General features: G+C 38.3%; 1 protein-coding gene and 1 non-coding gene across 2 annotated transcripts in view; one reads left to right on the top strand and one right to left on the bottom strand.

The window, feature by feature from the left end:
• The window catches only part of CHCHD3 (coiled-coil-helix-coiled-coil-helix domain containing 3), a 280,521-nt gene that overhangs the window by 82,404 nt on the left and 185,436 nt on the right, over window positions 1–12,681 (top strand). The window lies entirely within an intron of this gene.
• LOC133097085 (U6 spliceosomal RNA) lies at window positions 7,930–8,036 on the bottom strand. Its single transcript, XR_009701959.1, has one exon. It is a non-coding gene; the product is annotated as a U6 spliceosomal RNA (small nuclear RNA).

The following is a 12,681-nucleotide window of genomic DNA, read 5'->3' as shown; positions in this document are numbered from 1 at the left end:
TTAGCTCAGTGACTCACACAGAATCATAGTAAATGCTCCATAAATTTGTTTGTCTTATCCATCCATCCATCCATCCATCCATCCATCCATCCATCCATCCATCCATCCATTCATCCATCCATCCATTTCAGAGAACTAGTTATTCTCTAGTTATATTGTATTTTCTTCAAATGCCCTTTCTCATTTGTTCTTGCCTTTATCCTTTCTAAGGAGTATAGAAAATCTTTATATTGGTGAAAATACAGGAAAAATAAGTTAAAGGAAGCTAGATGAACTTGTTCTCTTTTGCATGAGCCATTGTTTGCCTTTTTCCAAGGGTGTGCCCAGGTCTAGTTCCTAAAGTGCTAAATGGGAGAAATGAGAACTTTTTTTTTTTTTCTTTTTAGAGTAACAAGTGATTTTTAAAAGTTAACATAGCTTTTAATTTGAGAAATATTCCTTTTAGGTAATGTAAGTTCTAAAATTGATGGTTGTCCTTATGTATTGGTGCCTTCACTTTTTTTTTTTTTTTCCTTGCTCAGAAAATCATTTTCAAGGGCTGGGAGACCCTCTGTAAAGTCCATGGGTCTCCACTGCTGGAATATTGCAGTGTTATGTATGTGGGAAAGGGATGTAATTGTGTTTGGCTTTTTAAATATATTCTGAAAGGAGATCCAAGTGATTAGCAGTAGCCACTTCTGCTCATGTAGTTAAAGCCCTGAAATGAAAACAGTCAGTGACATTGCACATGAAATATGTAATTTTATGAATTCTTATTTATGTACCAAGAAGGTAAATAACATGTATGGGTTGGATAAAGATCTAAGAAATCAACAGTGAGAGAGTAGCATGCCATGAGCTGAGAACTGATAAGAGAGAAGCTTTTAATGAGCACCTCCTTACTGCTTTGAAATTTAGGAAGAAAAATACCTAACTTATGCCTAGATATGCCTTTGAAACTTTTTGTAGCCCTGTACTGTTAAGCACTTGAAGTGTGATTGGTCCAAATTGGTATCTGCTCTAAGTGTAAAATACCCACCAGGTTGCAAAAACTCAATATGAAAAAAATATAAAATATCTCTTTAATAATTTGTATTGATTACATGTGGCAATGGCAATATTTTGGATATATTGGGCTAAATAAAATATTACACATTGTTAAAATTAATTTGACTTGGTTCTTTTTTACTTTTTTTGATGTGGCTTTTAGAAAATTTAAAACTATGTTTTTAGTTTGCATTATATTTCTAATAGTCAGTGCTGCTCTAACATATTTTATTCAAACGTAATGTATTCGCGTAAAAATGTCAACATCACAAAACTGAAAAAAAATAAGCCCAGTACCCCATCTTGCTCCCCAGTGGTAAGCATCATTAACAGTTTATTGTGTATTCTTCCTGTCGTTCTACTAAGCATTCTGTTCTGCCCTTAAGTACATTGTAAACTAGAGAATAATCATAAAAACTGATGTAACTTGATATATATTTTTGGATTGGGGTGTGTAAAAAAATACCAAGTGAATACCTGCCTTTTTGTCTCAGTTATTCACACTTGAGAAAAGTCTAATTACTGAATCTGTGTTCCCTTAAAGAGATGCCATCATTACCTGCAGGAGCATCAGGACCGGTGCTTAGGAGAAATTAATTAGTTTTCATTGAATTTGTAGCATCAATTCTTTTAAATGGTTTAACAGAAAAAAGGCACTCTCCCCGACAGTGGTGGTAATTAAGATCTTATAGTGAACTAAGACTATTATCTATCATTGGCAAACTTCTCAGGTTTTCTACAGTATATATTTGAAAGCAGTTTTATTTCTTTTTGAAATAATTGGTGATACAATTATTGATCTGGTAAAAATGGAATAGAGTGAACTTAATAGCATTATTTAAATGTCATGATATAAAGGAAGGGATGTTACTGTGGTTGATGGTGGAATCACTGATTTTATTTTTAAAACAATGCTTTGTATGCTAAGCACATAATAAATGCTCAATAAATACTTTAATCAGTGATTAAAACATGTTATATCAAATTGATTAATAGAGCATTGAGTATCACTGTTACTTTGTCTTTTTTCCAAATGAAGATACTTTGTAAACTATCAAAATATGACATTAAATAGAAGTTTAGGTGAGAAAATATCTCACCCGTACATTTGTGTAGATTCTTCTGTTACTTTGTGCTTATTTTCCTCCTTTATTGTAGGAACTAAATGAGGCAACAAAGATTGCCATTGCATGTTCTTTGTGTTCTAACCACCATGGTGATCATGTCAGTGATGTGTTATGTGCAGGCCCTTCCCAAGAGCATTGCAGGTGCTCGGTAAATGTTACCCAGGTTTTTCTTTGTTTACTCACATTGGTATTAATGCTTTTTGTTTGACCTAGTGCATACCAATATTATTTAATTTGATTCTATAACAATCATGTGACATAGGGTGTTACTATGCCCATCTTCCTATGAGAAAACCAGCAGCTTAGAGAGGTTATGTTGAGAAATTCAGTATGTGGCAGAGTCAAATCTTAACCTAGATTTTTTAGTGATTATTGACATGGCTGTTGTGAACTGTAAATGCAGATGAATGTTGGAAATTGGGCATTATTTTCATCCTTGGACTGGTGTTCTGTTTTAAAACCACAGTAATGTTAACATTCCAGTTAGGAGGGCTTTACAGTCCTTTCTTCCTAGCTCTGTGGTTTTGAGTATTACTTAACTGATTTCAGTAAAACCTGCTCTTGTTGCTCTTTTTATGCTTATTTTTAAGACATAGTATTGTTTGCAAATGAGGCAAGTCCTATAATGGGTGCAGATTATCATTGGATTGGATGGACACATTGAACCAATTTCTCTGTGAAATTTTTTAGATCAGGAACTTCTCTTTATAGAAGATATGGAGATAAGTCATGATTTGATCTGAACTTGCTACTGAATAATCAAATTGACATGTTGATGCAGCTGGCAGATTTGATTCCTAAATGTATTTGAATGTAGACCACACAATGTTATTTTTACACTAACTCTCCTTTTTTTCACTTCTTGACACAGACATGTGAGTTCCTAGTAATTTAAAAATTCTGGTGAATGACACTTGATAAATGGTGTGATATTGTGAATACTGATAGGCACTAGAAATTCAGTTGGTGAAGCATCAATTTCACACCTTGAGACCCCAGCTCAAAGTTTAGGTTAAAGGTTTGCCTGGAGTCCGTAGTCTTTTGCGCAGGTCCCCTGATAAATGCAGTGATTCCAAACCACATTCTTCTTCTTCATCAAATCCAGGCAGCACTCTGAATCATTAAATATTAAACCTTATATTCAAGAACATTATTCACTCATTAATATTGCATTGCGGCCTAAACTTCATTGTTCAAAACATTTTAGGATGTTATGCAAGTCTGTCAAAATACATTAACAAACTTAGTCATGTTGAACTAAGCAAAAAATGACAAACTGTTTGCACCACAGACATGTTGTCGTTGAATTTTTGTACAGTGTAAGCATTTTAAGTTGGGATATTTGGAAATCACTGTAAAGATAAAATGGATTGCAGTAGAAGCCAGATGGAATGAATGAATATTCGTCTTCCATGTAGCATCTGCTATATATCTTAATGAAATTTATAGTTATCCCTGAAATTTTTCTTCCTTGACAGTATTTATTTATCTCAAAATTATTTTAACTAGGAGTTGAATATGAGTTAGTACAATTCTAGCTGCTTATAAAACTGCAGTATCTGATTCAGGGACTGTTTTTCACATCTCCATGATGGCTATCATCTCTGCAAAATCGAAGCTAGATAGGCCTCCTGTGAACTGTGGATTAACTGGGAAACCTTTGATATTCGGCTGAGTGTAAAAGAGTGATTGAGTTCAAGTCTTGGTCTCTGTGACAAAATTTGTTCTGGATTGCCAGGAACACATCTGGTTTCTTGCTGCTTTTCACAACCCTGTTAGTTACAGTGAGAAGCCATAAAATTCTTCCCAGGAAGGAAAATGATAGAAGCATTTTTGTGTCCAAAATTGTTCCTTTTTAAAAAAAGAAAAGAAATCCCTTTTTTGGTGCAAGAAGGAAAATTCAGATAACAAAAGGTGTGAAAATACACAATTGCCGAGGAGATACATTGTTTTTTTTGTGCAGTGGAAATAACATAGCATATGAGCTTTATCTGAAGTATGGCTTTATTGATTATATTATGCATTAGTGATTATTGACATTTGATGGGTTAGAATTTAATGAGGAAGACCAGTAAGAGCGAAGGTTGACGTTTCATCCTTGATTACCTTGAACAGAGGATGGATTAATTTTCCTATGATATGTGGATCAGGATCTATGTAAGTAGCCGGTGGGCTCATCTTGAACACCTACAGCTGTTATTTCAAAAATGAGAGGAATGGGTGTTGTGAGGTAAATAATGAAGGTGGCATAATGAATTCCTGCTGGCTGGGAGTTAAATTATTCATTTTGTTGGTTTAGCTAACATGGTTCGTGCTGCGTGGGATTGGAGCACCGTGTCAGTGACTAATATTGCATAATTTAAAAGCCTCAGTTCCTCAGGCCTGTAATATAATTGAAATTTAGAAATGGTTGTTAACACTGTGGAAATAGTTTTCTTTGTGTAGGTAGGTGTGGTTTACCTAGCCATTTCGAAGTTCTTATGTTGTTAAACATGGGTGTAACGCGGAGGCAGTTTGCCCAGGATGTGCTTAGCTGTAGTTAATATTGCAATTCCTTTCTCTTGATCTGCTTCCATGCCATCGTGGTTTTCTGGAAAGGCTGCCCCATAGTAAACGGTCCATTTCAAAAGCCTGGTGAGCGCACGTCCTCCTCACTCCATCATCCTCACTCCAACTTCGCAGTTCCTTTTCCTCCTCACTGAGAATTACGTTGCGGATTAGTGAAGGGGTTTGGGAGGATCGCCACCTCTGTAACTACTAACTTTGGGGCTCAGCATAGGCATTCGTACCTTTGCAAAGCAACTTAAACAGTAATTTATTACCTTCTCAGCTGTAGTAACTCTAAAGGGAGAAAGACCTAACACAAGCCTCTTTGAATTTTTGTACAATGTTATACACAGTGTTTTGTAGTCATACTCAGTGTGACTATAATCTTTAGTTTATCCTTCTTCACTTAATGTAATTTTATACGCAGATTTGTACCTTTGGAATAGCACTGTAGCAGTATTTCTCGACCTCAGGAGTCTGTGAGTGGAAAAAGAAAAGCGTGGAAGCACATTCTGGATCGCCTGTCAGCCAGCCACTCGTTGCCATGTGATATCAGTACCTGTGTTTGTGTTTGCAACTGCATTAGGGCCAGTTGAGTTGTGTCCTGCATAAATGGATGGAAGAAGGAAGGGCTTTGTTAAGGGAGGGAGGAAAACCTAGATGTGTGTATTAATATTTGAACCAGAACATGGAACATTTTACTTTGGGGGGCTTTGGCTGAGCGTTTTAGTTCACACAATCAAGACCATGTAGTATAGTGACTTGTGCATGGTTTCTGGAGTCGCAAGTGTAGAATACAGATGCCACCACATATTTTCCTACGTGATTTTGAGCAGTTTAACTTCTCTCAGCTTTGGTTTCTTCAGCTCTGAAAGGTGAATAGCAACTACTCTGTGGGATTTTTGTGAGGATTAAATGAAATAAAATACCTGGCATAAGCAGGTACTCCATAAATGGTTATATTATAATTAGTTGAATATTATGCATTTTTTCATTTGGATGACATAAGTTATATGTTAAAGCCTTCACTACTAAAATTAACAAATTAAATGGAATAGAGAGTGAGGGGACCACGTGGGCCTGAATGCTTTTGTTGGAATAGCTGGAACTGTGTTCCGGCAGACTCCTCAAGAGCAAGGCCTCGCTGTTCCGCTCTGTCTCCTGGGCTGATTCCTTGTCCTCACACTATGGTGTGCATAGTAAATTCCTGAAAAGTACTTTTTAATGCTTTTTCGTTTTGCAACTCCATTCGTTTGTTTTATTTTTGTCGTTGATGTGAGTTCTGAATGGTAATTCTTACTTCTTAAAGTATGTCTGTGATTTAACTTGTAAGAGATGGGAAATATCAAGGGAATGAATAGGAGTTACTGTAAAGTGACAGTAGGTAAAATCATACCGAATTTCACATCATTTGCTCTTTCGATACGTGTTTCTGCCATCTCATTTTATGTTTAAGGTGAAAATTAAAATGAAGTGAAATCCAGTATACTGCTTAGTGTGGCTTTCAGATCAATGTGTTTTTATTAGAGTTTGTTTTTTCTTTAGCATGATTTCATAGGGAATGCTAGAAATAAAACATCTGCCAAGGAATGGATTTTTAGCTGGTGAGTAGTGTCAGAGAGGCATGAACATGGATCGCTGTTACCCAGGGAGAGTGCAGCGCGGGGTGGGCGGGGTGGGAGCTGAGGCTGTCTGTCATGCTTCCTGTGCGGACCAAGGTGACTTTAACAGAAAGATGAGCCTGGCCTCATGGAGAAGGCCCCTTCCACTCTTGATATTTCTTTTGAGGTTACAGAGTAGTTGAAGTAAAAAATATAGGGCCGTCTCTATTCAGAAGTGAGACTGACGGAGATTCTTTTCTCAAGCCTGTGTCTAACTAGCTAATAATAACAGTTGTGACTGTGCTCAGTGATACAAAATTTGACTATTTATCCTTTTGTTGGAGCGGGTTTCAAATAGTGTTTTGGGAACAAAATTGCTTGGAGGTGGGTTGTCGCTCGGTTTCACATACAACTTCATTTTCTCTTCAGTTTTCCAAAGAGGGTGCCCTCTTCTCTCAGCCAGACTGGCCTTTACAGCAATTGGCTGAGCATTTCACCAGCATTATAGAACAGGTGCTTGCTATTGAGTTTAATCTTGAACTTACTACCGTGTGATACTAAAAGCAGAGCTCTGCGATATAGGGTGTCTTCTATCTGTTGATTCCCCAAGACCTGTCCCTCAGTTATGCCTGATGATGATCTGTGAGCTGCAGAACTGGACCATGTTGTTCTGTCCCCATGTAAAAATTGCTCTTATTTGACTGTGTTCTGGTATTAGTAGTTTTCACCCTGTATATATCTAGAAAGACTTCATAGTCCTTGCAGTATGGGGTGGGGGTGGTTATGTTTCTTTTTAGGAACAAGGTTTCTTTTTTAGGAAAATGCAGCTTAGAGTGAAGAGACGAAAATAGGGAAACGTTTTCCATAAGAATTAATGTACAGTGCCCGAGATTGCCCCATCCAGCACTTTTAATCTCTTAACTCTGCCCTAAAATGCTGTAAGTACAATAAGTCCCCTACATACAAACGAGTTCCATTCCAAGAGCGCGTTCGTAAGTCCAGTTTGTTCGTAAGTCTGACAAAGTTAGCCTAGGTACCCAACTAACACAATCGGTTATATAGTACTGTATTGTCATAGGTTTATAATACTTTTCACACAAGTAATACATAAAAAACAAACAAAAAATAAAATATTTTTAATCTTATAGTACAGTACCTTGAAAAGTACAGTAGTATAGTACAACAGCTGGCATACAGGGGCTGGCATCGAGTGAACAAGCAAGAGGAGTTACTGACTGCAGGAGGGAGAGGAGGGGGGAGATGGTAGAGCTGAAGGATCGTCAGCAATAGGAGACGGAGGGCAAGCTGCAGTTTCACTCATGCCTGACGTTGATGGAACACACGTTTGCATCTTTGAAAGTTTGCAACTTAGGTTCATATGTAGAGGACTTTCTGTAACCCTTTAATGTGGGGAAAAAAAGCTTTAATAGAAATTTTTTTTTAACATCTTTATTGGAGTGTAATTGCTTTGCAATGGTGTGTTAGTTTCTGCTTTATAACAAAGTGGTTCAGTTATACATATACACATGTCCCCATATCTCTTCCCTCTTGTGTCTCCCTCCCTCCCACCCTCCCTATCCCACCCTCCCTATCCCACCCCTCTAGGTGGTCACAAAGCCCTGAGCTGAAAAAATATGGAACGCTTCATGAATTTGCGTGTCATCCTTGCGCAGGGGCCATGCTAATCTTCTCTGTATCGTTCCAATTTTAGTATATGTGCTGCCGAAGCGAGCACTTTAATAGAAATTTTAAAGGTGGAAAGGATTCTAGGGAGTTGGAAGCTTGAAAGCATCTCCATTGTCCTCTCATTGCAATTTCAGTCTAATTCGCAGGTGCTTTTTCTTAGTAGAGCATCTGATGGATGGGTGAGAGCCAGTAGGTTAGTTTCGGCACAGCACAAGTTGGCCCCAGTCTATTTGAATGTTCCTGAGAGAACCTTTTGATTTGTCTCTGTTGTCTGGGTGGGTAGAGGGTGGGAGACGGGAACAGAGAGACTTTCTCTTGGTTCCCTTGACAGGGGGCTGAAAAGGTCTCAGCTGGTGGTATACCACTGGGCCACAGGGTGGAGACTGCTTCATCTCCCACCACTCAGCGGGCACCTCTGCTTAACATAACCGGACAGCCGGGCCTGAGCCCTGGTGAGTAGGAGATTAAAAGCAGCAGCAGCCAGGGAGAAAGACACTCAAAAAAGGTGCTTCTAGCAAGGACTGTTGAAATATTTGAATGGTGCTTTTGATGTTTGTGGCACTGGCAACTATTGCCACTTGGTTGTTGGTGGTAAGACACATTGATTTTAAGAGGCATCTTGATTTCATATTGAAGGATGAGGGTGAAATAACCCTGTATATTTGATGAAATAGACTAAATTCTGGGTGGAAATAAAGGGGAGAGAGAGAGGAGCAGTGATAATTAAATGATATAAAAACATTTCACTGAGCTGAAGAAAGACTGGAGTCTGCAAATTGAGAGGCCTCTCTTTATTCCAGGGGGATTGATGAGAAAAGATGCACACCTGGTCATACACTGCTAGAATTTCTGAACTCTAAGGATGAAGAGAAAATCTTACAAGCTTCCCGACAGAAAGAACCACTGATTTATAAAGGAAAAGGGGGTCAGTCTGGGTTTAGGCTTTTCTTTGCCAAACTGGAAGCTAGAAGGCAGAGTGACATCTAGGGATTCCTGAGAAAGGACTGAAACCCCCAAATTCTGTGTTGAGCTCTCATGTGCCTGTCAGGGTGAAAGAGAGACTCACAGATATGCAAGGATTTGGAGAATTTATTAATGTAAACAGCAGCCAGAATCCACTAAGGAGACAAAACTCGTCAGTTATTTTTACAGAGAGAATTTAATGCAAGAATTGTTAATGCAAAACAACAACAAAACAACTCAAAGGCAGGGCTGTTCAGTAGAGATGTAATGTGAGCCATCTATGTAATTAAAATTTTTCTAGTAGCCACATCAAAAAAAAAAATTCTAAGATTTTATTTTCCCCAGTATATTCAAAATATTATATTTTAACGTATAATCACTATAAAATATATTAGACCGACTACATTCTTATTTTCATACTCAATATTAAAAATCCAGTATGTATTTTATACTAACAGCACATCTCAGTTTGGACAAATCAAATTTCATGGGCTTGACAGCCACGTGTGGCTAATGTTGACTGTATTGGCCAGTGCAGCTCTAAGCTATCCCAGAGGTAGCACTGGCAGGAAGCAGCAGGATTGAAAACACTGATGCTTGGAGGAGGGCTCTGTGGAACTGTATGTAGTCCAGAGGAGGGGAGGCCAGTGGGTCTGGGACTCAGATTTTTGAGGAGCCTACCGGGAGGCAGGGCTGGTGTTTCCAGAGTGAGGTGCAGTTAGGTTGCAAGTTTGAGCAGACTGCAAACTGGATTGGACTGCTGCTATAGGAACAAGTGCTGCTGCTAGCCTGAAGCAGTGAGGCCTGAGCAATGCTGCAAGGCATAGACTGCAAACTGGAGAGTTCCTTTTCCCTCCTCCAGCCTGCGGTCTCCCTCTGGCGCCCTCTATTGGCAGAGCCTAACAGGAACCCAGCTGCAAACCAGAAATGGGGTTTAGAGACTCCCGCTGCCACTTCACAAAGCAGACGATAAAGAGGGGTGTGAAGCCAAGTCACAGCTAAGTATCTGACACGCTGGTCCATCTTAGGAAGATTCTTAAAGAATTCGAACCAAATTACAAATTAATTATAACAGGTCTTAAACAGGGAAAGTTGGAGAGGAGAAGCAGCACCCACGAGAATCAACCTTTGCACTGTATACATGGATGATAGATGGGGAACATCTAATAAAGCTGCTAATAAGGATTCTTGAAAATGAAGAGTAATTCTTAATGAGAAAACTAGGAATTGTATGAATTTAAAAGCACTGAACTCTTAGCTAAGAGTTGGGGGTGGGCAGTCAAAGTATTCAAATGATTTCATCTTACTGAGTTTGCAGAGGGTGGTGGTTGAGAAAATAGTAGGAATTTTGTTTTTAAACAACAGTAGGGAAAAAAGCGTTTGTGAATGTTCAGGAAGAGGATGACCACAAATCTCATAGAAAAATACCAAAGATCTTTTTGAGAGGGGAAGAGAATGTGTAGTAAGTTGATATAACTGGGAAAATAAGGAAAGGGTAAAAAGAAATAACAGCAAAGTAAGATTAATAGTAAACGTAATATAAAAGAAAAGAAATAAAGTTAGGTGTGTCAGTTTCTTACTGTTAATAATTGTGCCTGGCCCATTTAAAGATCAAGGCTGCCAGATTATATTAACACACACACACACACACACACACACACACACACACACAGCAAGAGCTATGTATTACTTATGTGACATACACTTAATTTGTTTTAATCTTAATAAAAGTTAAAAAATTAATGGATTGGCAAAGCTGTACCAAACAAAAATATGAGAAAAGGTACAAATGAAGGTTGAAAGCGCTAAACAGAATAAAAAAGCACAATTATGTAATGATAACAACCAAAGTTTATGAAGACAGCAGTCATTAACCTTTATGCATCAGTCAAATTAGCAGCTCAATATGGGAATCAAAAATGATTAAAAATTCAAAGACTACTTGATTTAAAAAATAATAAAGGACTTTGTGTAATTATTCTTTCTTTAAAAATGTTTACTCTAGGATTGATGGAGGAGTCCGCTAAGCTTTAACATTTAAGCATCTACCATAAAAAGCGTTGGAGTGAGTTAGGTGGTGTGTGTATCTGTGTATGTTTGAGAGGCATAATGCAGGTGGAGGGTGAGAGGTTGCAGTTTGGTTCAAGCTTGAAAGTCCTTTGAAATAGAAAAGAAGAAAAGTATTGATTCTTTGTGCTACAAATCTTAGAAAGGAGAATGGTAATATCTTCTCTCTCTCTGGCCAAAAGTTTGCCAAGACTTACCAACTGAACAAGGACAGTTTCAAAATATGTGTCCTGGCAAAAATGTGTCTTTTAACAAAAAGAAACATAAGTGCAAAACACTGTAAAAGGCTTGATGTATCTTTTGCATACATTAGGATACTAGGATGCTGTCATTTCTTCAGAGACCAGGGCCCTGAACCAGGGAATGTTGTCCTGGTTTCCTGTCTTCAGGAGGCAGCCATCTCATGTTGTCATCTGTCCCTGGCTCAGGCCCATGGGGTGAGGCCAGTGCTTAAGTTGCTGTCTTGCCCCGCTGGGCTGATGAAAGGGATTTGCCCCAGAGATACCTGCATTTGACCTCTGGTTCGTTTTTCCTCCAAGGACTCTGTGGTCCTCCTCCAGCATCTCAGTAAATAAACAACTGCAGCACCCATCCAATGTATGTTCGCAAGGGAGAACGGTGTAGATATTTTCAAAACAAGTCTTCAGTAGTAACAGGTCATGCATGGGCATTTCCTTCCACTACTTCTATAAAACAGTTTATTTTCAAGCACTGCTGATATGGCACAGTTCAGTGGTGTGTGTCTCTGCCTCCCTGCTCCCACCATTGTTCAGTTGTATTTTGAATGTTTTGACAATTGATGTATACTTTAAGATAAAAAGATGATTATCGTAGTTTAGGATGCCTCTAAATATTCAGTTTAAGACAGATAAAAAAGAGGCCATAGGTCCTTCTAGTTAGATGCAAGACAAGGGTGCTTTGGGGTGTCACGTAACTTCCTCCTGGGGAGTTTAATTGTGAATTCCTGGGGGAGGGGGGTGTGTGGGCCATGGATATGGTGACGTTAACTTGTGAACTAAAACCAGAATTCTTTTCAAATATAGATCTATTTTTTCAGTGCAGTAAGAGAATGTATTTGATAAGAAAATGGTCCGAGAAAATCCAGGACAGGTAGAACTTGTTCTCAAGTGAGACTTGAAATAGGGACTTGAGGTACAAAGTAATATGCAATGTGTAAAGGAGAGGTGATCGTTTGGAAGGGGGAGATGAGAACCATTTAAGATTATAGCTATGGGTAATCCCTCATAATAGTTGTAGGCTTCTGGTTATGGGCTGAGTTTTTTTCCCTTGGGCATCATTTTGAAGCCATGCAGAAAAATGCCCCCAGATTGTGAGTAAATTTCAGCGTGCTTTAATCACTTTTTAAAAGTGTTCTTGTGGAAAGGAAGGAAACATTGATTGTTAAATTCTGAATGACATTTTAAATGATATTTATGTAGAAACATAGATGACCAAAATAAATGTCTTCTTGGTTGTATTCAGAACCAGGTCTTAATGCTGGTTAAATAATACTGATTTACTGTAGGTTTGCTAGATTTCAGTCATTCAGCGTTCCAAGACAGTGCCATTTCTTTCTAAATTACCATTATATAAAGGGTGCCTGTGTTCTATCATATTAAACTCTATTCATTTCTTTCAAAAATATTTGTTGAATGCCTGCCAAG

The sequence above is a fragment of the Eubalaena glacialis genome, chromosome 8 (genome assembly GCF_028564815.1).
Source record: "Eubalaena glacialis isolate mEubGla1 chromosome 8, mEubGla1.1.hap2.+ XY, whole genome shotgun sequence".
Taxonomy (NCBI): domain Eukaryota; kingdom Metazoa; phylum Chordata; class Mammalia; order Artiodactyla; family Balaenidae; genus Eubalaena; species Eubalaena glacialis.
Note: the sequence above shows the minus strand (reverse complement) of the source record. Positions and strands in the feature narration are given on the sequence as shown.